This window comes from Passer montanus, unplaced genomic scaffold, assembly GCF_014805655.1.
Source record: "Passer montanus isolate IOZ18808 unplaced genomic scaffold, ASM1480565v1 scaffold2, whole genome shotgun sequence".
Classification (NCBI taxonomy): Eukaryota; Metazoa; Chordata; class Aves; order Passeriformes; family Passeridae; genus Passer; species Passer montanus.
In genome coordinates this window covers 3,707,224-3,731,070 of record NW_024366591.1, presented here as the reverse complement: position 1 = coordinate 3,731,070, position 23,847 = coordinate 3,707,224, and the positions used below count along the sequence as shown (strand labels likewise).

Genomic DNA, 23,847 nt, shown 5'->3' with positions numbered 1-23,847 from the left:
AACACAGGAATTTATCAGCTTACCACAAGTATCACTGGCATAGATTTATGTTTGTTATCCCCAGTTTATATTACTCTCGTCCCTTCTTTCTTCCAAGTATTTTTCTTTGTTAATTATCTGATATTTAGCAAACTGTAAGCATGATCTAATAGTACAAAAATCGGTGAGTAGGCTTTTCTAGGTAGACCAGTATTAATTTTTTCCAAAGATGTGGAAAAAAAAGAGTTCTCCCTGGCCTACCATCAGCGGCCCACTGAGCCTAACATGATAACTTGTCAAATCCAGAGATGGGCAGTGCTGATAAAATCTGGGGAAGACTATAGGACTCACACTTGTCCTATTATCTTTGAAAATAAGTTTGTCTCTTTTTATTTCACTAATAATGGTCTGAAAACTAATCAAACCAATGGATTGCTCTTGTATAATTTAGTGGTTCTTAATCTTCTTACATTTTAGAGCAATTTCTCTTCTTCCTAGAATCTGAATGGGCTGAGGGAAAAGAGTGAGGATTTTAAGAAATGATGTCACATGCTGTTGAGTTACATAATGGCATCTAAAATTTTCTATAATTAAAGAATATACCTAGGTGAAGTGTTTGAAGTGATCAAAACTCTTTTATTTCCTTTGACATATGAATGATTTCTATTTCACTAGAAATGCTGCTATCACATTTTTTTTCTGGCTCTAATACCAACAAAGAAAAATCTCAGATTGTCCAAAACCGCAAAAGCCATAAGCAAAGGCAGAGAGGAGATTTAACAGGGGGAGATTTGGATTAAAATGTAAGTTACATTAAAATATTTTCATTCTGGAGACAGAAGAATTACCTTCCTGCATAATTTCTCTTAATACTTGCTATATTTTAATAAGTTTATTTTGAAAGAGTCTAAAAGGTGTCATGCCCCTAAGTGGAGAATTTTGTAACCTAATTTATCTTGTCTCTGGTTAAATCAATCAATCAATCCATCCATCTCTATCTATCTATCCATATCTATCCATATATATCTATCCATCTATCCATCTATCTATCTATCTATCTATCTATCTATCTATCTATCTATCTATCTATCTATCTATCTCTTCTCCCTGCCTTATGTCTAACCCAGCCATTTTTGCCAGGGCAGTGGGAATATGAAGTACCAATTAATTCATAACAGTAGTGTTTCACATCAACTTTGCACGGCTGTAAAAGGAGCAAGGTAATGGAATCAGACATAGCCACTCATGAATAATTAGCCAACATCTTTCCACTAAGCATGGAAAGAAAACAAAAGTCCAATAGCCTTAAAACCCAAATAAACCTTCTAATACATGAGGATTTAGAGGCTAGGCTTAGATAAAAGGTCTGAGTATTGGACCAGACAGGATTAAATACAGAGGTTTTGCTCTTTACTTCTGGGAGTAGTTTTCTAAAGCAGCACTTTACCTTGCATGTCTTAGATAGTTCTGGTCTTGGAGATAAGAAACTTTTTTAATCTTGGGTCCACACAAATATGCTGGGTACCCTGCTAGAATTCATTGATATGGTGCCTAGAATTCCCAGACTTCAGAACAGATGGGCAGTGAAGGCTGGTGACAATAGTACCAGATCAGGACTCAGGTGAGTGAGGTTCCTTTCCAACCTCCACCATTGAGACATTCATCCTGCAATGTGGGCCTGCATCTTTTGCACCATCCTTTTTTCTTTTTCTTCTTTTTTAAAATTTAATTGAGATAATAAACTGTTTGGGGCTTGGAACTGCTGCCATCTTACACCTGCTCCTTGTCCAGACCGATGTATGTCTGGAGTGGGGACTTGGGAATGGAGGCCTTGGCTGAATCTTGGCAGTGCTCTTAGATCAGAGACAACAAGGAAAGTGGAAGCAGCAAGGCTTTGCAAGTCAGGTTTCAGTAACTCCAGAGTTTGTTTTCTAGGAAATAGTGGTGTACACGACATGCTATTCATAATTCATTCCAGATCACACGTTCAGAGCAAGTTAGTAGCAGCTGCACGCCGCAGACACGTGCTCTTCTCCTTTGATACTGCTCAGAATCATTTAACAATCCTACTCAAGCTAGATGGGAGAAAAGAAACACAAAACACTCAGACAAGATTTGCCAGCCTTTTCCTTTCCATCTGCTATCAGAAATATTTTTTAAAGTGATTCTTAATCCCTATCCTTTTATAGGGAAATTCAGGAAATTGTACTCTACCCTGAACCTCTGGATGAAAAGCAGAGGAAGGTGAAATTTTGACTGAGCTACGTCTGTTAAAGCATCAGGAAATTCTCTATATAAGTGGCACCATCTCTTTGCTGTTGAACCAGCAGAGAAAAGGAACTAAGCAGTTGTCATCTCAGTCTGCATGAGCAGGGCCCTGAGCAGTAGGAGGTTTCCTGCTTCTCTCTTAGGAGGACCCAGGGCTTGCCAAGAGTGAAATGGGAGGTGAGAACATAGAACTCACCACAGAACTTTGTCTCTGAAGGAGAAACAATGCTGTGGAGCTTCCAAAAAAGTATATTATGATTCTAGTGAGATCTACTATGTTTGGGTTAGTTTGTTTTGGGGTTTTGTTGTTTGTTTTGGGGGAGTGGGAGAGGGCTGAGGGGTGTGGATGGGTAGAATAATATAAATATCCCAAGTGTAGTAATTTTTCACTTTGTCTATGACTGCTACACACTTGCAGGAAAAAGTTAAGCTCTGAAGAGTTTCAATAACTTATGCTGGCAACAGAGGAGCTGGTTTTCCACAAAACATCAGTAATTCAAATATGCCCAGAGACTTGTGCTACACCTGCATAAAGCACTAGGTTTCTATTTAAAAGGTATCTCTTCAAGTACTTTACCAGCTTTCCTTTACAGTAGGTCATCTGATTGAGGTTTGTCTCTCAAAATACTGCACTTCCATGAAAATGCCACATTTGCCCATCTATGACTTGAATCTCAAAGCTTTGCCTTGTTTTTGTTTTAATCTGTAAACAGTACTTTAACCACTCTTAATTTAAAATTAATTTAATTCAGCCCATGTGTCCCCAAATTATTTAACAAGGCAAATCTTTTTGCTGCAGCTCAGCCAAAGTATGGGTTAAGTGAAAGCTGCCTTACATACTTAGCTTCATAAACACTTTATTATGTCAAGACCAATTTTCCAGGCTTTCTTAGAGATATGGACCCTGATTCAAACAAATGACTCATTTTTAATGTGCCAGTAATTTTGCTGAATTTTTGAAAGTAATACTGAATCTGTATGACTGATCAGATGACTAAATGTGGGCACATGATACCAACAACCAGATAATGCTGGGGAAGTGAGCAAAATCTAGGACTCTGTCAAAAAGCAACCTCTGAAATATTTCATTAAGAATCCTAATGGAAGATGTTTCAAGATCCTGTGAGCAATGATCATGAAAAGGAAATTATTTGCATGGGAAAAAATCCAGTTCTTTTTTATAGGTATGGTGTAGGTATATGAGGGCACAATCAGATGTTAGCAGCAAGCTGTTCTCAGTGAAGGCAGAGAGGACCCTCTCAGCAGTCTGCCTTTCAGTGAGAAGATAATACAATTGATAGAGAAACTCACATCAGCAAACATGCTGGTTCACTCACAAGATTATTCAAATTCATGTTTTGTAGCTGAGACACATGGAAGAAGGAGCCTTGTGGATAGACAGAGCTTGCTCTAGAGTTGGATAAAAAGTCCACTAGCAGCTCATGGATCAACTGATTATGTAATGCCAAAAAATATATGACAGCTTGCAAAAAAATCTTGGAATGCTTCGTGGCACGCAGACATGAAACAGCGTGTTAAAAAAAAGTGCAGTCATCTGTGGAAAATATGCTTAAGTTATTCGGTGTTGACGTTGCAATAAATAAATTAGAAGCTGATCTCTCAAATGTTAGTCCTAGCAGGCAGCCATGTGCTTTGACAAGGTAGTTACTGGAATAAGCAAGGCTGCATCAGAACTGGAAGTGGGGTATGGACAGTGCTCCTCTGGGACCACATGGCCAGCCAGGTGGTCACCAAGCAAGGGCTGGAATGGTTCTTTGTAGGTCATAGGAAGCCGTCCAGTTTTATCTAGGACAGATTAAGTCTTGAGAATTAATAGGAACATTGACACAGAAGAGAAGTGAATTTATTTTGCAAAGCTTCCTTGCTACTCCATAGTTTGGTAGTGAGAACTAAATGGGAACAGTATGGTGGGACCAAGGAATGTTTCATATTGCTCAGCAATGGTGCAGTGGGAAATTCTTAACATATATAGGTTCCTGATCCAAAAGGGCCCCAAGACTCCTGCAGCCGAGTATATGAGACACATATACCCAGAAAGAGCTGTATGTGTGAAACTAAGCCTTCCATCTTTGAGGGACTGCAGAAATGTGTGCTTCATAGGGACCTTCAAAACTGTCATTTCACTGTCCCAAAGCAGTCTTTGATCATTCCTGAAAGGCAGCTACACTGACTGTTAAGGATCTTTATTGGTGAATATCATAGAAATTCTGCAGGAAATCTATCCCAGTACTTCACCATTTTTTATCTATATTTTTTCTTCCTAATGCCTGACCTAAATCATCTTCATCTTAAGCTTTTTCATTTTTGTCCTATCCATCACAGACAACTAAGCATTTAGAAATTTTCTGGCGTTTTCCTTCTTTTGTAAGATAACAAACACTAAACATTCAAGCACCCCAGGAGTCCTAGACATCTGTTTTCATATGCTTGTGCTTTTGCTGCATAAATTCAATATAATTTTTAATCTCATTTTTAGATGATGCCACACAATTTTATGCTATCAGTTTTGTCAAAAGCTTTAGGATTAAAGAAACTGAGAAAGTAATGGAATATTTCATACATGGAACATAAACTAACACATGGCAAAATAAACCAGAGAACTTTAATTGCCCATTAATACTAGGAGTTTCAATCTTTTGCTGTTAGGCCATTGGTAACATTTTTTGGACTTTGGACAGTTTCTGTTCTAAATTGAAGCAGAGAGTTCTGTAGCAATGAATGGTAGTGGTGTCATGTGTTAGGATTTTCAGGATCTCACCTCACCACCTTTATTCTGGATTTATCCCCTGAGAAAATCACACTTCCTTCTTCTCTAACTTGCTGCTGGTCTATTTTTTTTCCCTTTTTGTTAAAGCTTCTGCACTGTGACTTGCCCAAAGGTGGCTTAATTCATATGCTTATGCTTATATGGTGTGCAGCCTCTCTCAAACCTATTTTTGAAGTGGTGCTAGAAGCCTTTCATAGAGCTGGAGACATTATTTCTGCACCCTTTTGGAGCCCACCCTCAGTGAGGTTTGATTCAGCAGCCTCAGCTTCACAGCAGGAATGAAATTGTTACAGGTATGAAGGAGGCAGAGGGTGAGAAGGTGCTTGGTGGTCTCCAGCTCCTTTAGAAAGATAATGCCCTGCTTACTTACCTTTTTTTTTTTTTTTTTTTTTTTTTTTTAAAGAGGAACCCCGCCAGTGTGTGGGAGTATTGAGAAGAAAAGTCTGTAAGGAAACACCTGAAATACAGGGAGGCTTTGCCCTGAATGTAGAACTCTTTAACTTTACATGCAAGGCCAACTTTCTTCCCTGTGGCTTTCAAGCCAAGGTATTTGGTGTGTGTTCCAGATCATGTTTGTGTGCAGACAATAATGCTTCTGCTTCAAGGCAAATGAAAATGAGTATCTGTGCCATCTTTTGTAGTTACCCATGTTGGGGGGCTGGCTACATAACCAGCCTTGGACAGGGTGTGAGGTCTGTCTGCACACCTTCCACACACATTTACACAGAGCTGCTGGGGTGTGGCAGGATGTAGGATGATGCTGGCAGCCCCTACTTAGGATGAAGCGGAAGGTCTAGAACGTATCAAGCCCCAAATGTGAGCAGTTTATGTCTGCAGCCTTAACCCAGTTTCCCTCCCAAAGCAATACTATAGCAAAAATAATTATAATAGAATTAATCTACAGACCAACTTACTTCATATTTGACCATGGGTTTCGAAACCTCAGTTTCTGACTCTGTGGGATATGTTCCAAAGAGATTTAAATTCTGGGAGCAGCTGAGTGTTTACCCTGTGATAGTTGAGTTTAGCACCTCAGAACAGAGGCACTCAAAATAACTCCTCACCCTGGAAAACTGGAAGCCCTGGGATCACTATAGTGCCAGTAAACGTTGAACTCAGGATTTCCTGTTTTCACTGCAGTTTATATGGATGGATGTCACAGATTATGTATTCCCTGAAAAGCCAGAGTTCTTAAGAAGGTGTCTAAAAATAAGGATGTTAAACCTCAGGCATTTCAATGACTGCTTCATTTTGGATAATTTCACCATTTCTTCATATTTTTTTTCCAGCTCATGACTAGCAGTGTGTTGTAGGCACTTTCCCTTCCATATTGTTTGCTTGGCTTAATCCATAGCTAGCAGTTCGTGCTTTTAAAGCATTATGGCCATAATTCTTTCCTACCTTTGGGCAGTGGGTAGCACAAAAGTCCTGTTAAGCTCCTAGATGGCCTAAATATGTTACTAAATACTAAGACCTTTTTGTGCCTTTGCTCTACAAAACCTAAATATCAAATACCAACATTATTATATAATTATATAAAAGTATATCCACATTATTTATAATTGCAACTATTACAAACAAAAAAGAAAACCCAAAAAGTATTAAAAAATAGGCAGTATTTTGGAAAGCAGAGGATGTTTTCATTCCCTAGTTAGGCAGAGGCTCCTGCACAGCTTGATTTGTGCCAGGATAATGCACAGGATGGGAACATACAAAATTTCCACTGACAGCAATCTTTGTCAGTACTGGGTTTTGACTGGCTGTAAGCCATTTTAGATATCCAAATTAGTGACAACATAACTTATAAAACTGTGTTGGTAGCTCTTTTAGGCAACTTCCAAAATAGTCTTTGTCATATAAGAAAGATGAATACAAATGTTTGAGCAGGACTTGTTGCAATGACATGAGAGTTATTGGTTTTAAACTTAATGAGGGAATCGGGCTTAGATATAAAGAAATTTTTTCATTATGAGACTGGTGAAACACCAGAGCAGGTTGCCTAGAGAAGTTGTAGATGTCCCATCCCTGTAGACATTCAAGGTCAGGTTAGACAGTGCTCTGAGCAACATGATGTGGTTGAAAATGTCCCTGCACACTGCAGGGTGTTGGACCAGATCACTTTTAAAAGTCACATCCAGCCTAAAGGACTCTGTATAGTCTGTCTTGACTCAGACCAGCAAAATTGAGGGTATTTTTTTTCAACATCAGTTCTCCTGTCTCATTGAAGAAGAAAATAATTATTCCTGTATTTCTGTAGCTCCACTCTTCAGTGTGTCAGCAGTAAGGAAATGGAATCATAATGTGGCCAGTAGGTGCCAGTCTCGTGTTCAGACAGTCACACACTTTGCTTCCCCAGTAATTTTTTAGTTCTTTATCTGACATCTCATGGAAAACAGCCCAGTTTGGTTTTGGTGAGATTCCACTGTTTTGTGGGCAAGTATAGATGTGATATTTACAGAAAGCACAACGTACAACCCAGGCTCATGAGGGTATCTGCCATGGCATGAGCTGCTACACAGGGCAGTCAGAGCACATTGCCACCACCCTTGCTGACAGCACCATCCTGATTTCAAGGAGAAAGTTGTAGCATCCTTTCTTTCTTTCCATAGTACAATATTTTCTCCTACTGTACCCAATCTAGCCACAGTAGTGCCCGACAGACATGTAAAAACTCTGTCCTGACACGGAGGAGAGCAATGAAAAAGCCTTGTCCTTGTTGTGATTTTAAGGCTAAACTGGTGAGTCATACCTAGCACCTGTGACACCAACCCTACTATGAGCTACAGGTGGTGATCACCCCTCCCATAAGGCAGTTCAGGGCTGGCAGCTGTGGAGGCCTTGCAGAGGGAGGATTTCCAGGGGGATTGCTGCAGACCTGATTGCTTGGCATTGTCAAAGGGGCTCCCTACAGCCCCTTGCAGGTGAGAGCAACTCTCTCATCTGGTGCTGCATCAAGTCCATCTCTCTGTTGACCCCTTTCAGCTGGGGCTACAAAAGGTTCAGGAGGAGGCCTTTGGGAGGTGTGCTGCGTAAGCAACAAGCATATGCAACACTTCTAAAACCAACCTCTTGTGCAGTCAAGGTCAAAAGAAAGATGAAAATATTCAGAAAGGATCACAAGGTAAGTCATAGCCTAAACCTACAGAAAATTTGCTTTCTGCACAAGGTAGAAGGAATGTACAATATTTTAAAAGGTTTGCTAGCAATATTATGCAACTATGTTTATCTTGTGTTCTGCAGTACACTCAACATCTTGGATGATAAGATCCTCTCATACATTATTGTTTACTGTCTTCTGGCTGTATCATCTGTGGTGTGTTTTCATTTCTTAGGTTTATTCAAGTGCACATGCTAAGTGTGGTTGGAGAAACAACTCAGTTTCTGAATTCTAACCCCAGACATAAAGGAAATATCTTTCATTTGAAACAGCTCTGTTTGAATATTATGTATCTGTGGTACAAAGAATCTAAAACACTCTATAGCATCTAACAGTGTGGAATTCTACACCTGCTGTTGAAATGTTAATGTAGGTATCAATCTCTGCAACTGTTTTGTAAAGCAAAACATGTAGGTACTACTTCTGTCCCACAGACAAAGTGATTGTGTTTAGAGCTTGTGTTTCTCAAGTATGGTGTTTTAACTTTGAGTACACAACTACCAGTTTTGAGATCTTGAATTGAGGTAAAATTAGGGGACAGTGCTCAAAATCTGTATCTTAATATCTAAACTTCCCCAGGGATGAATAATCTGTGAAATTTGGAGTGCTGGGCTGTTGTTAGGGTACTGTGTCTGTTGGCCAAGATATGGTCCCCTAGAACTTGTGTTTGCAGAGTTCAAAGCCATCTGGTTGTGAAATTCCAGCTTGGTCCTTGAGCCATGTTCTTACTTTTAACCTTGCAGCTCAGTGAGTCCAACACACAGCAAATGTGTTTGTGTGGGGGGTGTAAAGAATGGGAGGCAGTGCTCAGACCTGTGTAGGCTCTTAGAGGTTTGTTCTTTGTGCTGCCCTGTGACATCAACGACTGTGGAAATGGCTGCTCTGGGTTAAGGAAAGTGTGAAAACATTTCTACTGCCCTTTCTAGTGTCCTTAATACTTTGTTATGAGACTTTGAAGTCCTCAGCACTAGGAAGTCTTATCAGATATTTTACTATGATTGGACTGATGATTTATTAAAATTTAGCCCTTCAGGAGATTTTGGTTTGGAGACTTATTAACAGTGAAAGGCCAGAAATCATTAATCACTTCTGGAAATCTTCCCTAGCAAGTATCCATATAATAGGCACAAAACTGCATAAAAATTTGAGAGAAAATGAGAGGGGATTGGGGGTGAATTTGGAGAAGAGAGGAGAAAGGCAGGACTTGTGTTCAAGCCACATATTCTGTTAGCAAATAAGGATGAAAAATAGCATTCACTCCAGAGGGCTTATTTTCACTTGCTCTGTTTCTAATTCTTAAGTGATTTGTGGCAATTGTGTGCTGCCATAAACCTGCTTATAACATTAACTATGTGCAACTGAATGTTTTGGGAGAGCACAAAAAACTATTTCTTAGGGAGGGAAAGTTAAAGGTGATTTTAAAACACAGAGCTAGCTGGGAATCAGAAGATGTCAAAATCAAGGCTTGTGATTATTTAAAAAAAAATTTATTTCTCAATTAGAGCTTGAAGTATTTTTATATTTAATTTGCAGTAAAACCTCAGTGAGGTGAAGGACACATTGTGACCTCTTCTTTGAATGCCCTATGCCCTGTGTCCCAGATTAAGGCACACAATTTTCTGGAAAGATGGAAAAGCCTTTTCCTGTCTTGATGCATTAGATGCAAGCAACTTCCCTAAACAGATTACTTGCAGTTTAGCAACATAAATGGCACTGTAACCTCAGGGTAATTCAGAGGACACTGGTTTGAGTGCAGTAGATGGTTTCCTCCATAGAGCCATCCTTTCCAGAATAGGAAGCACATCTTGGGTGCTGACTGCAGCCCAGGGAGGTGAATGTTGCCACTTCATCTGCCTCAGAAACAAGAATCCAGGATTTCTGACCCTTTTTTCCCATCTTTCATTAAGCAATCCAGGCAGCTGCCTGTGGGGATCTTTGATATACAGAGAATTTGCAATGTGGTAGAAGTCAATTTCTGCACCTCTTCTTCCAGTGAGCAGCAGAGCTGGGTTTTGATGTGAAATATTGAGCTGAGTATGTAATCATCAAGCTCTTCATAATCCAAGATTGTGGATTCCCAGACCTAAGCTCTTCAAATCACAGTGTCTCACTGAGATGAAGATTTGCAGCAGAAAAATTAGCCTATCTTTAACCTGGTGTTGTGGGTTGACAAAATTTGCATTTTTCAAACCTTTTGTCTCAGTGCAAGTGTTGACAGAGTACTAGGATTTCTCTTTTTTGTTTTTAAAATTCCTTTTCGAAATAGTCACAAAAGTTGGGAGGGAGGAATTGCCAACCGTGTTTTAAAGGAGCTGTAGCCATGGTAACTGAGGTACCTTCAGTTGCCACGGCAACAAATGCAGCTCGACTGCCTTGCTGTAACGCCAGACAAATCTACTCATGATCTGTTGATTTTAAGATGATTTATAAATTGTTGAGCTATTTTAGGCACTTAAATCCATAAATCAAAATGTCTGTTAAAACGACCAATACACTGTACTATTTATGAATTATTCACCCCATTCTTATTTCACCAACTGGATTTTTTTCCCCCCATCAATGTATCTAGGCTTTCTCCAGTCCTAGCTTTTCTTATTTATTGTTTAGAAAATGATCTTTCATCAGAAACAGATGATTCATATTGCTGCTTGTAAATCTCATTTATTTGAGAAATTCTAGCCCCCTTCCATACCTCCCCTGCTCAGTCCTGCAGTCTCTAAATGGAGCCTTATGTACTTCTGCCCTGAAACAACAAAATATGCTTTGCTAAAAATTTGCTAATGAATCAAATCAATACAATTTGGAATGAGTTCCATCTCAAACAATCAATACAGGCCCAGTGATGTACAGCAGGCAGGCAGGTAAATTGGTCTAAATAAATTTACAATTGATTTTACTTTTAAAACCAATTAGGACACTTACAGTCCTACCAAATAAGATAAACTGTAACTTATGCAAACAAGAGTATTCCTGGTTTTGTCTTTTTTCACTAGTAGTGAACCTGTTACTTCTTAAAGCTCAGTAACTTTTATTCCTGGGGTAATATGCATGATTTCTTGGCCCAAAAGCATGGGTAAAACAGGTCATGTTTATTCATTTCCTCAGATTGTTTTCCTTAGTAACTTGTGGTAGCCTCTGCTTGTTAATGAGCACTAAAGGATTGCATAATTCAGTGTAAGTTATGTAATAGGTTTGCACTCAAATAGGTTTCTGTCCTGGTATTGTCACCATCATATTTTCTGGAAAAATCCCTTCACCAGGATTTTTCTCCTGTGGAGCTGAGAAGCCTCAGAGAAAAAGGAAAACAATAGTGTCTCGTGTGGTTCTCCTGTGTTTTGCTGCTTTGGAATGTGGTTTGGAGATTGTTTATCCAACAGGTGATTGTTTCATTGGTTTCATGTGAATTGTGTTTGACTTATTGGCCAATTGGGGCCAAATTGTGTCAGACTCTGGAGAGAGTCATGAGTTTTTCATTGCTATCTTTCTAGCCTTCTGTCTGTATCCTTTCTGTATTCTTTAGTATAATTTAGTTTCGTATTCTTTAATATAATATAGTATCATAAAATAATTAGTCTTGTAAGAACATGGAGTCAGATTCATAATTTCCTTCCTTTGTCTGGGAACCTCACAAATACAAGAGGGTATGGATGTGCATGAGGGCCAGGACCTGCTTCTGAAGGCATTGCTGGTTTAGGTGGGTGCACCAGCACTGTGTGCCTTTCATTCCCTCTTCCCCATCTGAATTCCCCACTTTGCCACTGGCTCGTGTGCCCAAAGAAGAGTAGAGTCTTGAAGGAGAATGCTTTTTGTCCCGGTGGGGCATTGTGCTGAGCCTGCACTGCTTGATGCTGGCAGGAGCATGTCCAAAGCCATGCAGCCTGAGGTCATCAGAGCTGCATGAGCATCAAGGGCTTGGATCTGGAAGGATCATAGCTGTGACAGTGTGCCCAAGTCTGCAGGATCTGCCGTTCCTAATCTGCTAATTTGGAGGTATTTCCCCTGCACTGATGACTCATGCAGAGACATGCGGCAGGCACATCACTGCGAGGGGGGCGAGATGTAGCTCTTCAGAAATATGCAGTGCCTGCTGCATTCATTTCTTGTGTCTCCAGCCATGACTTTTCAATAGTTATGCAAAGCTTACAGTCTGAAACCAAGTAAAAAGTCTGAAAAGCTGAGTTTTAGAAAGTTCTCTCAGGTCTGCTAATTTTAAATAGTGGTGTCAGCAATGCTGTGAGACTGACAAGGTTCAGAAGCTGCCTTTAAAACCCCATAGATACTTAGACAGATGTCATGGGATTTAACACAGCCATTGGGTTTTAAAGGTGCTTATTTTCCCTGAACAACATATGTTTGTTCAAGAGCACGATGTTACAGTCCTCTGATCTAGTATAATGACCATTAGCAGTTGTTCTTCTTGCTCAGAAAATCCTATTAATTCTTCACATGTGTACACAACTCATACCGGTATTAAAGATGAGCAAATCAGTTATTAGGTGGTGCTTTACCCCTAGGGTTTTAGCATATCAGATGCTAAATTCCTACAGATGCATATCAGATACATTATCCTTACGAATCTTGGAAGTGAGAAATGCCAAAAAGTGTGTTTGTACATCCTGCTGCAACTGTGAGGATCAGGGTTATTCAGGGTATTATAAGGGGCTTATTTAACTTTCTTTAATGGAGAATTCCAGAGCAAAAGAATTGAATTCAATTTTTTTTTTAGCCTCACCAAACTTTCCTTTCATTATTTCTATTTACGTGCTGCTTAGTTTCGCTTGACCTTTTCCTCCTTGGTCAAAATGCCCATCAGATTGTTGCAAACTACTTTTTTGCCTCTCTAGTCTGTTGCTTAGCAGAGATGGGAATATTGAATTGGTTCAATCTGTCTCCTTACTTTCAGCTATTCCAGCTTGCAGATGAGTCTTTTGATTTTAGTGATGACTGCCTAAAAAATAAGGATTAGGAATGCTGGAATCTCTTCAAAGCTCAGTTTAGACTGTAATGTTTTTATTTTCAATATTAACCCTTAAATGTTATTATTCCTATTGATGAAGACAGGAGATATCTTGCACAGACCTGTTTAAATTAATAGAATGTTATAAGGGTTTTACTTCTCAATACCTCAGTTAAAAAAAAAAAAATCTAATAAGTCTGCCGCTTTGTCTGCCTTTCTAACCTACTCAACAAGAGCTCAAGTACAAGATGTTCTTGTCTGCTGCAAGTGACAGATTCACTGCACACACCCAGCCCTCTCCTCCCTGCCAGACAGGGAACTGTACCGAGATAGTCAAGCTGCCTGAACATGAAGAGCAACTCTGCAGCTCGTGGATGCAAGAAACACAATACAATGCACTTATTAGTGTTATGCTCTTCTAAGTGGACTTGGCTCTCTGACTGACTCTCTGGGATTAAATATTTTCAACACTGACTGGAGTGTTTCTCTTCCCAGCTCTCACTTAGGTGTCATGGTAGCCACGTGGCTGAACTTTCTTTGGGAGATGTTTGGAAAATGACCTGGTTTCATTAATCTTATGGGCCAGGAACCCTGGATATGCCATGGCCATTAATGCTACAGCCAAAATAGCATGTAATTGGGTCAAAATGGCCAAAATGTCTTATTTTGTAACACATGCCTTTGTATGTTTTGAAAAAAACCCCATGTAGTGGAAGGTGGTATGTCAGCAGTTTTGAGAAAGAGATAGGAACTCATGCTCTCCTGCAGAAAGGCAACAATGGAATTTGCTTTCATGCCAGACACAGTGAATTTCATAACTCTTGATTTTTCTAACTTCTAAATGGCTGTTGGGCTCACTTTAGGCCATGGTCTTGCAAGCAGAAATTCTGGTAGAGCCTCTGGTTTGTCACAAACATCTAGAGCTTAGCAAAAGCACTGGGGGTGGGAAAAAAGGTGGAGAATTCAAGTGTTTTAGCTAATGGTGATAAATGGTGGCTGTGAGAGCTGGAAAACTCCCCTCCTTCTTGTGCTGTAAGTGGATGATCTCAGTCTCAGTGCAGTCAGACTCTGCTTGGCATTTCCTTGTCTGCCTTATTTGACCGTCTTACCCCCTTACCTTTATTAGATTTGTATGTGCAGTCAGTTTCTGCATTCTGGGATCCCTTTCTCATCTGTGCCCGTGTGTAAGGGTTGCAGTAGTTGTTTTTAGGACCTTCTGCTATTTCAAATACAGAAATAGATTTGAGTCTTGTGAAAAGGGAATAAATTCTTCTCATGCTACTAGGGACATGTATTGCTGAGTTAAAAAAAGAGTGCTGATGCAAAGTGAGTGTGTAGCTTGGAAGAAAAAAATCTTTTTGCTTTCCAGACTCTGAAAAAGATTACTATTGTTTGGAAGCAAAGAAATACAAAATGGTCAGAAGGTGATGTGCCTAAGTGGATTAGAGTGGATAGCTTTAGAATAAGGCATCTCTTTCACCCTAGCAAATGAATTGACAGAAGTTGTTGTGTTTTTCTGACAGCCTTTTTTTTTTTTGCTATGTGCACTGCAGCACAAATGCTAAATTCTCTAAACTTCCCTCAACAGGAGCTTCACCAGTGCTGCAGTGAGGGTATCTCGTGGGGGAATACCTGCTGTATTTCAGCTGGCTGGTTTGGGGGCAGGTGAGCAGCAAATGCTTGGCTGGAGATGTTAATGTGCTCTGTGACCAAAGCTTATGGCGATTTGCATTAATAACAGCAAGTGCTCTAGAGGAAGGAGTGTTTCCATAGGCTGAGTGCAGAACTATGCTTTCAATTCTCTTCGTTCTTGCAGCCAATTTACCTTTATTTTGGGAATGTTGAGGAGCAGTGTGCATGTAAGTGGGAAGGAGCAAGAGATGAAAACAAGGAAACATGACATTGTGCTAATTAGCTTTCTGCTGCTTGGCAACAACTAAATACTACCTGGGAGCAACAGAAGGAAGACTGAAAGGAAAAGCAGGTAGCTGAACTTAGGATTTGACACTTTAAGTCCTCTGCTACTTACTCTTTCTTCAAATCATAAATGGAAGAATAAAGATCTGAGTGAGATTTTTCCCTGTCCTTGCATGTTTTTGAATATGTAATTGCCAAATGTTGTATGCTCATAGTATGCCAAGTCTTGTGCATTGAACACAAAGTGATGGTGTCATGAGACATGGTTTTCCCTTCCCCAGCTGATGGAAATTTCTAGATACATTATTACTTCATTAGCATGATAATTTTGCTTGGTTTTGGATACCTTATTTGTTTGCTTGTTTATTTTAATTTTTCCAGTAAAACAAATTGGGCAAACCTATATTTTTATATAGCTTGCTCAGAGAGAGGCCTTTGTAGAGCTTTCAGATAAGTCTAAAAGAGGAGGATTTGTCATATTTTTTCTCCCTGAAATCAGCAAGGTTAGGCCAGAAATGACCAGGTGCTCTGTGACACTTAGAAAAGAATGGAAAAATAATAGAATTATTTTAGATAGAACTTGCTTGAAATGAGAGATTGTCAAAGAAGAAAGCATATTAAAATAAAATCTTCATCACCATTTTATGTAATCATCTAGAACATGCTGTTGAGACCTAGAGAGGATTACAGGGACTCCCTGCAGCCAGGTTTGTGCCTGATGGCATCTGCCTGGCTCCCTGGAATGCCTGGAGCTGATTCTCAGCCCACCTCCCCTGTGATGCCTCAGTGAGGGGTGTCTGGCTCTCCTTTCATACACCTGCCCTCAGCTGATCCAGCTGTTCCTTGCACCATGGAATTAGATTAGTCAGTTTTATGCCTTTACCGTTTGTAAGTGGCACATTAATTTTCAGTCTGATCCCTGCTGCACAAGGCATACTTCTGTCAGGCTTTGATATTAATGCTTTGTAGAATGTCAGATGTGTGAGGCTGCCTACCAGATGTCAGGAACGAGTGGCTTTTTTCATCCTTTATGATGGACTTTGTTGTTTTAAAGAAAAAAAAATGTGGCCAGGTCAAGGGCACATTTGTGTGAAAAGAACATCAAATGTAACCAGCCTACAATGAAATTAAAGAAAAACTCTCAGGGGTTGGAAAACAATATATTAGTGAGGAAAGCAAAGTGTTCCTGAGAAATTCGTAGACCAGTGCTAGATCTTGGTATTCAGTGCTCTTCCCTAGAAATCAGTGTTTCAGTTGTGAGGTGACATTGGCAGCAGGTGTAGCAGGAGCAGCTCTGCTGGGTCTGATCCTTCCAAACCCTTATCCTGATGGACTGAAGGTCACACTCTGGCTGTTGGGTTCTGTGCCTGGGGCAAGGAGCAGTGAGGTAGTGCAATTCCTGAATGAAAGCCCAACTTGAGACACTTGTGTCTGAAAGTTCCACAGTGCTGAGTAGCAAATCCTATAAATGGAGTTCTATTACTTTGTTTCTTGTCTCACACAGTATTAGGGAGGTTCTGATCTGCTCACACAAACCCCAGTCCAGTGGAACCTGTTTCTACAGCATTGAGTCAAGCTGCAGAATTGGCCTTTCAGTTTCAACTAATAACTTTTTGCACTTAATTCCTCGTAAGTTGTTGACCTAATTGAAATAGGGGAATGGCAGGTAGTTGGAGAGGGGAAAAGAAAAAGATGATGTTCTGCTCATTTTTCCCTAGAAATCAATGTCAAAGATTAGTAGTGTTGTGTTAAACAGCTTTCCCCATGAGCATGTCTCAAACTGATTTGCAAAAGAGATAGGCTAGCACTATTCCCCATTTGTGGTTGGGGAGGACTGAACTGCTGATGAAAATTGTATTTGCTCACTAGTGAAGTATATGTGATTCTAGGAAATAAATAAACACAATCCAGAATGTGGTGTGGGATGTAGATATGGCAAAAATGTCCCTTGAGAGCAGGTATTGCTTTTAAGCTACAATGTCAGTGAGCATTCAGGCATGACTAAACATGATTCATTAAGTCTGTTTCTTTGAAAATTCTGTTCAGATAGAACTAGAAATAGGGCAGGAGCCAGGCAACTTCCAAATATCAGAGCACTGTGGCTTATGATGCCTCTATTCATTTGCTGCATTAATGGTACAGCTTAATGGAATTGTGAAAGAAAAAGGCAAACGTCAGCCAGTAGCTTTAGCCTGTTAGGCATGTATTGAGTCTAGGGTCATTCAGAAAACCAAGTTCTGTAGTCCATTTCCTGCTGGTTTAAAATTGGAACGAGAGCACTCCTCTGCACCTTCAAGGATGTCGTGACTCTGAAAAAGAATAGGGCCTGCTGCCTTATTTTTCCCTGATTCATTATTTAAAGAACTGGTGAGATTGTGACGTGAAGCCTGTATCTTTTACCAGTTTCATGTGTAGACTTGTGGCTTATTTAAAAGGGCCAATGAAGTGGGTCAAGACAGCTTTGGTTTTTATTCTCATTATGATTCTAATACTAGCAGATTTCGGGAAAGAACTTAATGTTTAAGGCTGCATTCAGGCCACAGGTCTCAGCTGTGGCCTTAAAATCACTATGTTCACCTTAGACCAAACTAAGGGGAAAAAGGACATTGGCAAGATAACAGGAATATCACAAGAGAAAATAATGTGGCTCCCTAAGAAACCAATTCCCAAGCAGCTAATAATGAATAGCAAGACTGGTGGGAGAGCAAGGACAACCTATTTGTGCTGTGTTTACAAATCTGCTCACTGGCTCTATTCTGGAAAAAAGTCAAGTTTTGGTCTTTGGTGTGCAGAATAAAACTTTTAGAAATAGGTAGAGACTTAGCAAACTGGATGATACAATTTTCTTGTCAGGCTGTCCTTTTAACTTGGGCATCAAGATACTCATAATAGACTTCTTTGTCATAGAGGGTTATATTTACAAAGCAGTGTGCACCCTTTTTTTTGTATTTTAACCTGGGGACAAAAGTAAGGTGCTCCTTTCAAAGTGGCTGAACAAAAAACTAGTGTAGAGTTTGTCTGTTTATTGTACAGGAGTATGTATTTAGAAGCATTCAGACACAATTGAAAGACTGCTTTCTTTTGTGGTCTATTTGTTCCTATTCACATGGAATAATGAGAAACCCATGTATATAATGACTTTTGCAATTTTTATATGTATTTTTAGTCACATTTCAGGGGACATGAATTTACTCTGAAGTGATTTGTCTGAGTAAAATGAGAAGCTCCTTGAAGTGTCAGGAGCTACACAGAAGTCCTTGGAGTTCAGTGCTTCAGCTGCAAGACTATTATTCTTGTCATATTTTCCTCCTTTCAGCGAAAATATCAGTGTAGGCCACAGTCATGCTGTTTTTGAAATTGGTGGATAATTTGTGGCTTGTTTCAGTGGTTAAAAAATTTATTTTCTGGTGTCCATGGAGCAGTGAATTGTGTGCTCTGTCCAAAGCTGTTTTCAGTCATTAGAGCAGTTGTGAACCTTTCATTATTGAGCCAGACTCCCTTGTAAAAACTCAGTCCATAGCTTTTTCCGTTCTCAGTTTCTTGTAATGTGTTTGACGTGGAGTTTACAGCGCATGGAAAATTTATCCTTTCTACCTGTAAACAACTAACTATGTTTTGAAGCAGCTGTTGAAGTGATCCCAAAAATGTGAGTTGCTGCAGAGATGGAGAGATACCTTTGTGTCATGGGGGCATGTTGATGATGGGTGACAACACTAGGTAACTCATCTGGGATCAACCTGTACTCATAATAAAGACAAAGCTCTTGCATCTGTAAATGCAGAAGGGACCTCTGGAGACCCACACATCTTTCTGTTGAAGTCTCATATCCTCTGAGAGCAGAACTACTGAAATCCATTTGTCACAATTTTGGGTAGGACAGCAGAAGTTTACAGAGGTATCTGTCTAAACCACTACTCAGATGCAGCAGCTTGGTCAATTCACTTGCTTCTGAAGATTAATTGTCAAATATTTTGTTTTACCAGCCTAGAATATTCTAGTCCTCTAGTCCTAGAGGACTAGAATATCAAGTAAGTCCTGGTTTCATCCCCTTTCCACTGTCCTATTTTGCCAGGGAATATGCACTGAAATACACATAGCCAGAAATACTGTTCCTTCATGGTTGGGGAATACCTAATCTTTTAAAATAGATTCCTGACTCTCATGCTGTGGGTTTCTTGAGGGCAGAACATGATGTCCCATATGTACGAAGGACTGCTGAGAAATAGCATCAGTGAGACAGGCAGTGAAATTCCTGGGCACAGTCAGGACTGGATAATGCCAGTGATGGAGAAAAGCAGCCAGTTCCTGGTGGGAGAGAGGTGGGGAGTTGGCAGTTGTTCATTTTTTTGCAAGGGGAAAGACAGGCACAGTTAAAAGAAAGATACATATACAATTCTTGCTAGCTAATTCCCACTTCACAATTCATGTAGGAAGTTGGCATTATTGACTTAATCTTCAAAATACTGGCCTACATGTGTTTTTTAGGTCTGTGCAACAAAGATATCTGTATCTTCCTCTGTTGTCCTCCAGTTTATTGTGAACTATAATACCCTTGAGAGAACAAATGCCACAACAGCAGGTTTATAGTGTAATTTGGGTTTCGGTTATGCATGTAAAGTCCAAGGTCTTTTTCTTTATTAGGGTACAGCTGGCATTAGTTTTATACCAGCCAAACTAGGGCATTTGACAGCAGGTACCAGAAGGCAGAAACCTCACAGCTAATTCTTTGCCTGTGTACTGATCATCTTGATAAACTGGGAGAAATATGTAAGCTTAATAGCTCTTCATGATCTCACATATCCTTTTTCTTTAATGAAGCTCCAGAACCATCTGCACTGATCTTCCACTGAGTCTGAGGTAAGGCATTCCTCCTAGCTGTTACCTGGACAAGTCCTGTGTTTTCCCAGTGTGTTGTACCATCAGTAATCCCTGTTAAATTGGAATTGGTGATGGTGTAGAGAGGAAGGGTCACTGAAACAGGGCCAAAACTGCTGTAATTGTATACACAAATATTAGTATTTAACAGCTGGTGCAGCAACCCCTCAGAAGCCTTCAGGCTTCCTGAACCCCATCTCTCATCAGAGAGGTTCAACCAGCTATCCCTGACCCACAAGTTCTCATTTCAAATGCCTTCTGCCTGACACCATTCACCACCCCCCAGCATCCTGCGTATTTGCAGATATTGTCACAGAAAATTGATGTCACGCAATGATGTGAGAAATTCCGCATTCGATAAATTGTTGTGTGACTCCATTTAACAAAAATGTTCTTTCCTTAATGCTCCTTGAAGCCACAGCAGAATTTCCAGCAGCGTGGGGTTTGGCATGAGGGTCACTAAGAGCCAGAGGGGCTCAGTGTGGAATTGAAGTGTGATTTCTGTGCATTGTGTGGTGGGGGAGCAGCAGAGAAGGGTGGGCTGTCTGTGAATGTACTCTGGAGCAGTGGGCATACACAAGGGAATTGGAGTGTGAGTAAGTGGTGGGACATATTCCATTTGCTTGTTTGTGTTCAGTGTGGCTAGAAAAGGTGCATTATCTTTTTATGCGAGCCTCATGTGTGTTGTGGGTTCAGCTTTCTGACAGGAGAACAAGCCGTGGCTGGGTTGTGTTTTGCTCAGGGCTGTGTAACCCTGAGTGGTGACACGTTCAGGCTCTGTGCTATGTACACCTGATGGCACGTGGAGCATGCTCCCATTACTCCTTGGAAAGCTGCTCCGTGCTGCTGAGCTCGAGCGTGCGCAGCGATACAAAAACACCGACTCTCACCACATGTAGTAGAGCAGGGAACAGGCCAGTTGAAAAGGGAAGTAAGCTCATCAAATAGTGGGGCAATAAAAGATGATCCAGCTTTCCAGAGAAATCTACAGCATTGGCATCTGGTAGTTCTGGAGAGAGGTTTTCTCAGTATGTACTGATTTTTCCCTTCCTCTTCACTTTCCTGTGTTTGATTGTTGAGGGGAGCACCCACAGCAGACCATTTGTGCACTGTGGAGTGGTTAGTTATATTTCAAGATGTTTGGGGATAGATATTATTTTTTTCCAACAGATTTCATGTGTTAGGTGACAACAATACTTATGCAGCCCATTAAAAAAAAACCCAAACAAAACAGAGCTTTGATCTTGTCTGCATCTTTTTAGGTTGGCGAGACAATATAAGGGTCCATTTGGGTACAGCAGCAGTGATGCTGTTCAGCATTTTATTGCTTCCTTTGCTCAAAGCAATTTATGTGGATTTAAGTGAGTGTTGACAAGCTAGTCCTTACAATTTACTTCTGAGATTGTTGGATAACTGCTGTTACCTCATGTGACAGACCAGGTAAAGGAAGCAGGTGAGGGGCAACGTTGAACCCTAGATTAAGGGAAAACCAGAAGATTCCAGCTCATCTTCTGTTGCTTCAGACATTGTTTAATTTCATTTCCTGGTTTTAAACATCACAGAGCTGCACTTAGAGCCTCAGTACAAGCAATGAGATAACTTAATAGCAAAGCTATTTGGACCAACTCAAATCACAGCAAAATTGCAAAACGATCTCTTGGAAAAAGTAAACATCCTAGAAATCAGAAAAAAAATCACAGGATGTGCTGAATTTGCATCTTACAGGGTCTGCACTAAAAGTCACTGTGAGCTTTGTGTTAAAGTCATGCCCTGCAGAACCAGAAGTTCTGAAGGACCCACAAGGGGCATTGGGTGGCCTGGCCTGCACAGGTTGCACTGTCTCTATAATTGCAGTGTATTTCCCACCACACTGGGCACTTTGAGCATGTATTAAGTGTGCTGCCAGAGTGCAAACTGTGATCTGTTTGTAAGTTATTTTCTGGCTTGCTAAAGGAGCCATATTAGCAGGAGCTTGTAAATGTGGCTTATCCTGTTGAGATTCCATTTCCTGGACCCTTACAGTCAGAATTGCTTTTACAAACCAGCCGTTTCCCTCAGCTGGCACTGCTGCATTATTAACACGCTTGCCTTGCTCCAGGAAGATACTTTGCCAGTGTAAGATGAAGTTTAGGTGACAGGCTTTCATGACTGCCCTCCCCTACCACCTCATAAGCTGCTGCTACTAGCTGGAATTTTAAGCTTTTATATTTAATCATTAAATTTGCATCATCTGCTATAACTTAAGCCTTGATGGATGGGCTACTGCAAGTACTGTGTTGGCCAGGCTGCTCAAGCATGTTATCCTCTGCATACATATTGCTGGGTGCTGCACTCCACATGTGTCTCCCTGGATTTAAATTTAACTTGCCTTCCAGTTGTTGTTATTTCCAGAAAAAGCCAGGAAGACAAAGTATGTTAAGATGCTGTTATGATTAACAATAGTTTTCCTTTGTTATTGACAAAATAATTACTACTCCTTAGTAAATGCACACGGTAATACACCCTGACAGGAAGAACATCTCTAGAGAGATGACTTGGAAGAGAAGCCCAGAAAAGTGAAAAGATTTGCTTTGCTCTCGCAGCAGGAGGTTAATGGCAGAACCTGCTGGTCTCCTGACCTGGCAGGGCAAGAAACAGGTGTCTGGAATGGATTCAGTTAGCAGAAGTTGCACCATTTTTTTAACTTTGCTGTCATTAAGAAAAGGTTTAATGTGAGTTAATGTGGCTTTGTGTGCAGGAATGAGGGAGAGTTATAAATAACCTGCCTTGCATTGTACTGCACCCTCTCTCTGTGGATATTGAAGCACTTGACAGATTAATTAAGATGCACGACTCTCACAGGAGATCCATAAAGCATCAAAAGCTGTTGAGTTACCCAAACCCTAATGACTTTTACCTGTCATCTGAGCAGCTTGAGGTGACTGGGAGCACCCTTAAGCCATTTCCAATGCAAAGAAGGGTTGGTTGGTGTAAATCCACATGAGCATATTTAAATCATAAAGGTGGTTATTGATTCCTCTACTTGGAAGTGGTGACGCACCAAGCTGTGGGTACATGATGGTTTGGAGGCATATTCAGGTAATCACACTGTGACAGGTGTCCTTTTCCAGAGGGAGACAATGGATGCCAAGTGACTAAAGGCCATGTTCTAAAATGAGCTTGTCTCTGGTTTCACTCTGGCCAGACTTTCAGGTTGCACCCAGAACACTAGGGGGTACTCTTAGCTTTTCTCCTGTGATGGGAGCTCAGTTTTTGCTGTTCCCTGTTGTTGGGGATGAGTCATTCAGAAAATTCTGGGTTTGTTCAAATTTGCAGGTGATGGCAATCCCTAGAAATAGATTAAAAGACTTGAGGGTGTTAGCTGGGGTTTTTATAAGTGAACCTAAGTGGATTAGCAACCCAGCACTCTTCACAGGTAAGTGGGATGGGGCATGTGACTTCTGAAGATTCCTTGTAAAATTTGACTCTGCCTAATTATGCAAAATGCAAAGAGATGCATCCAGGTGTTGTGAAATAATGGAAAACATGAATCTAATGTGAGAATCCAGTCATGAATTTTATGCCTTTATATCTACTCATGTGTTCTGTGGCAGACTATGAACAGCTACTTCTTGGATGTCATTTTCTAAAGGTTCTGTGAGAAAACTGGGCCAGGAATAGCACCAGCAGACAGAAACATCAGACATCCCCTCCAGCATGTAGTGAAAGACTGAGTGACTTAGCAACATGGGATTCCAATTTCTCATGAAAGGATACCTGCTGTGGACACAGGAAAAAAAAAAAAAGAGAAAAAAAGGAGGGTGTGGGGGAGGCTTGATTTGCCTGGGTAGCTGAGGATCAGCATTACTGGGAGCTTGTGCGTGCATTAGGGAAAGATCGTGTCCTGAGGTCTCCAGAGCTGTCACG

General features: G+C 40.5%; 1 protein-coding gene across 5 annotated transcripts in view; it reads right to left on the bottom strand.

Moving 5' to 3' along the window:
* Positions 1–23,847, bottom strand: part of KCNC1 (potassium voltage-gated channel subfamily C member 1) — a 124,802-nt gene that overhangs the window by 42,005 nt on the left and 58,950 nt on the right. The gene's annotated exons all lie outside the window — the stretch shown is intronic.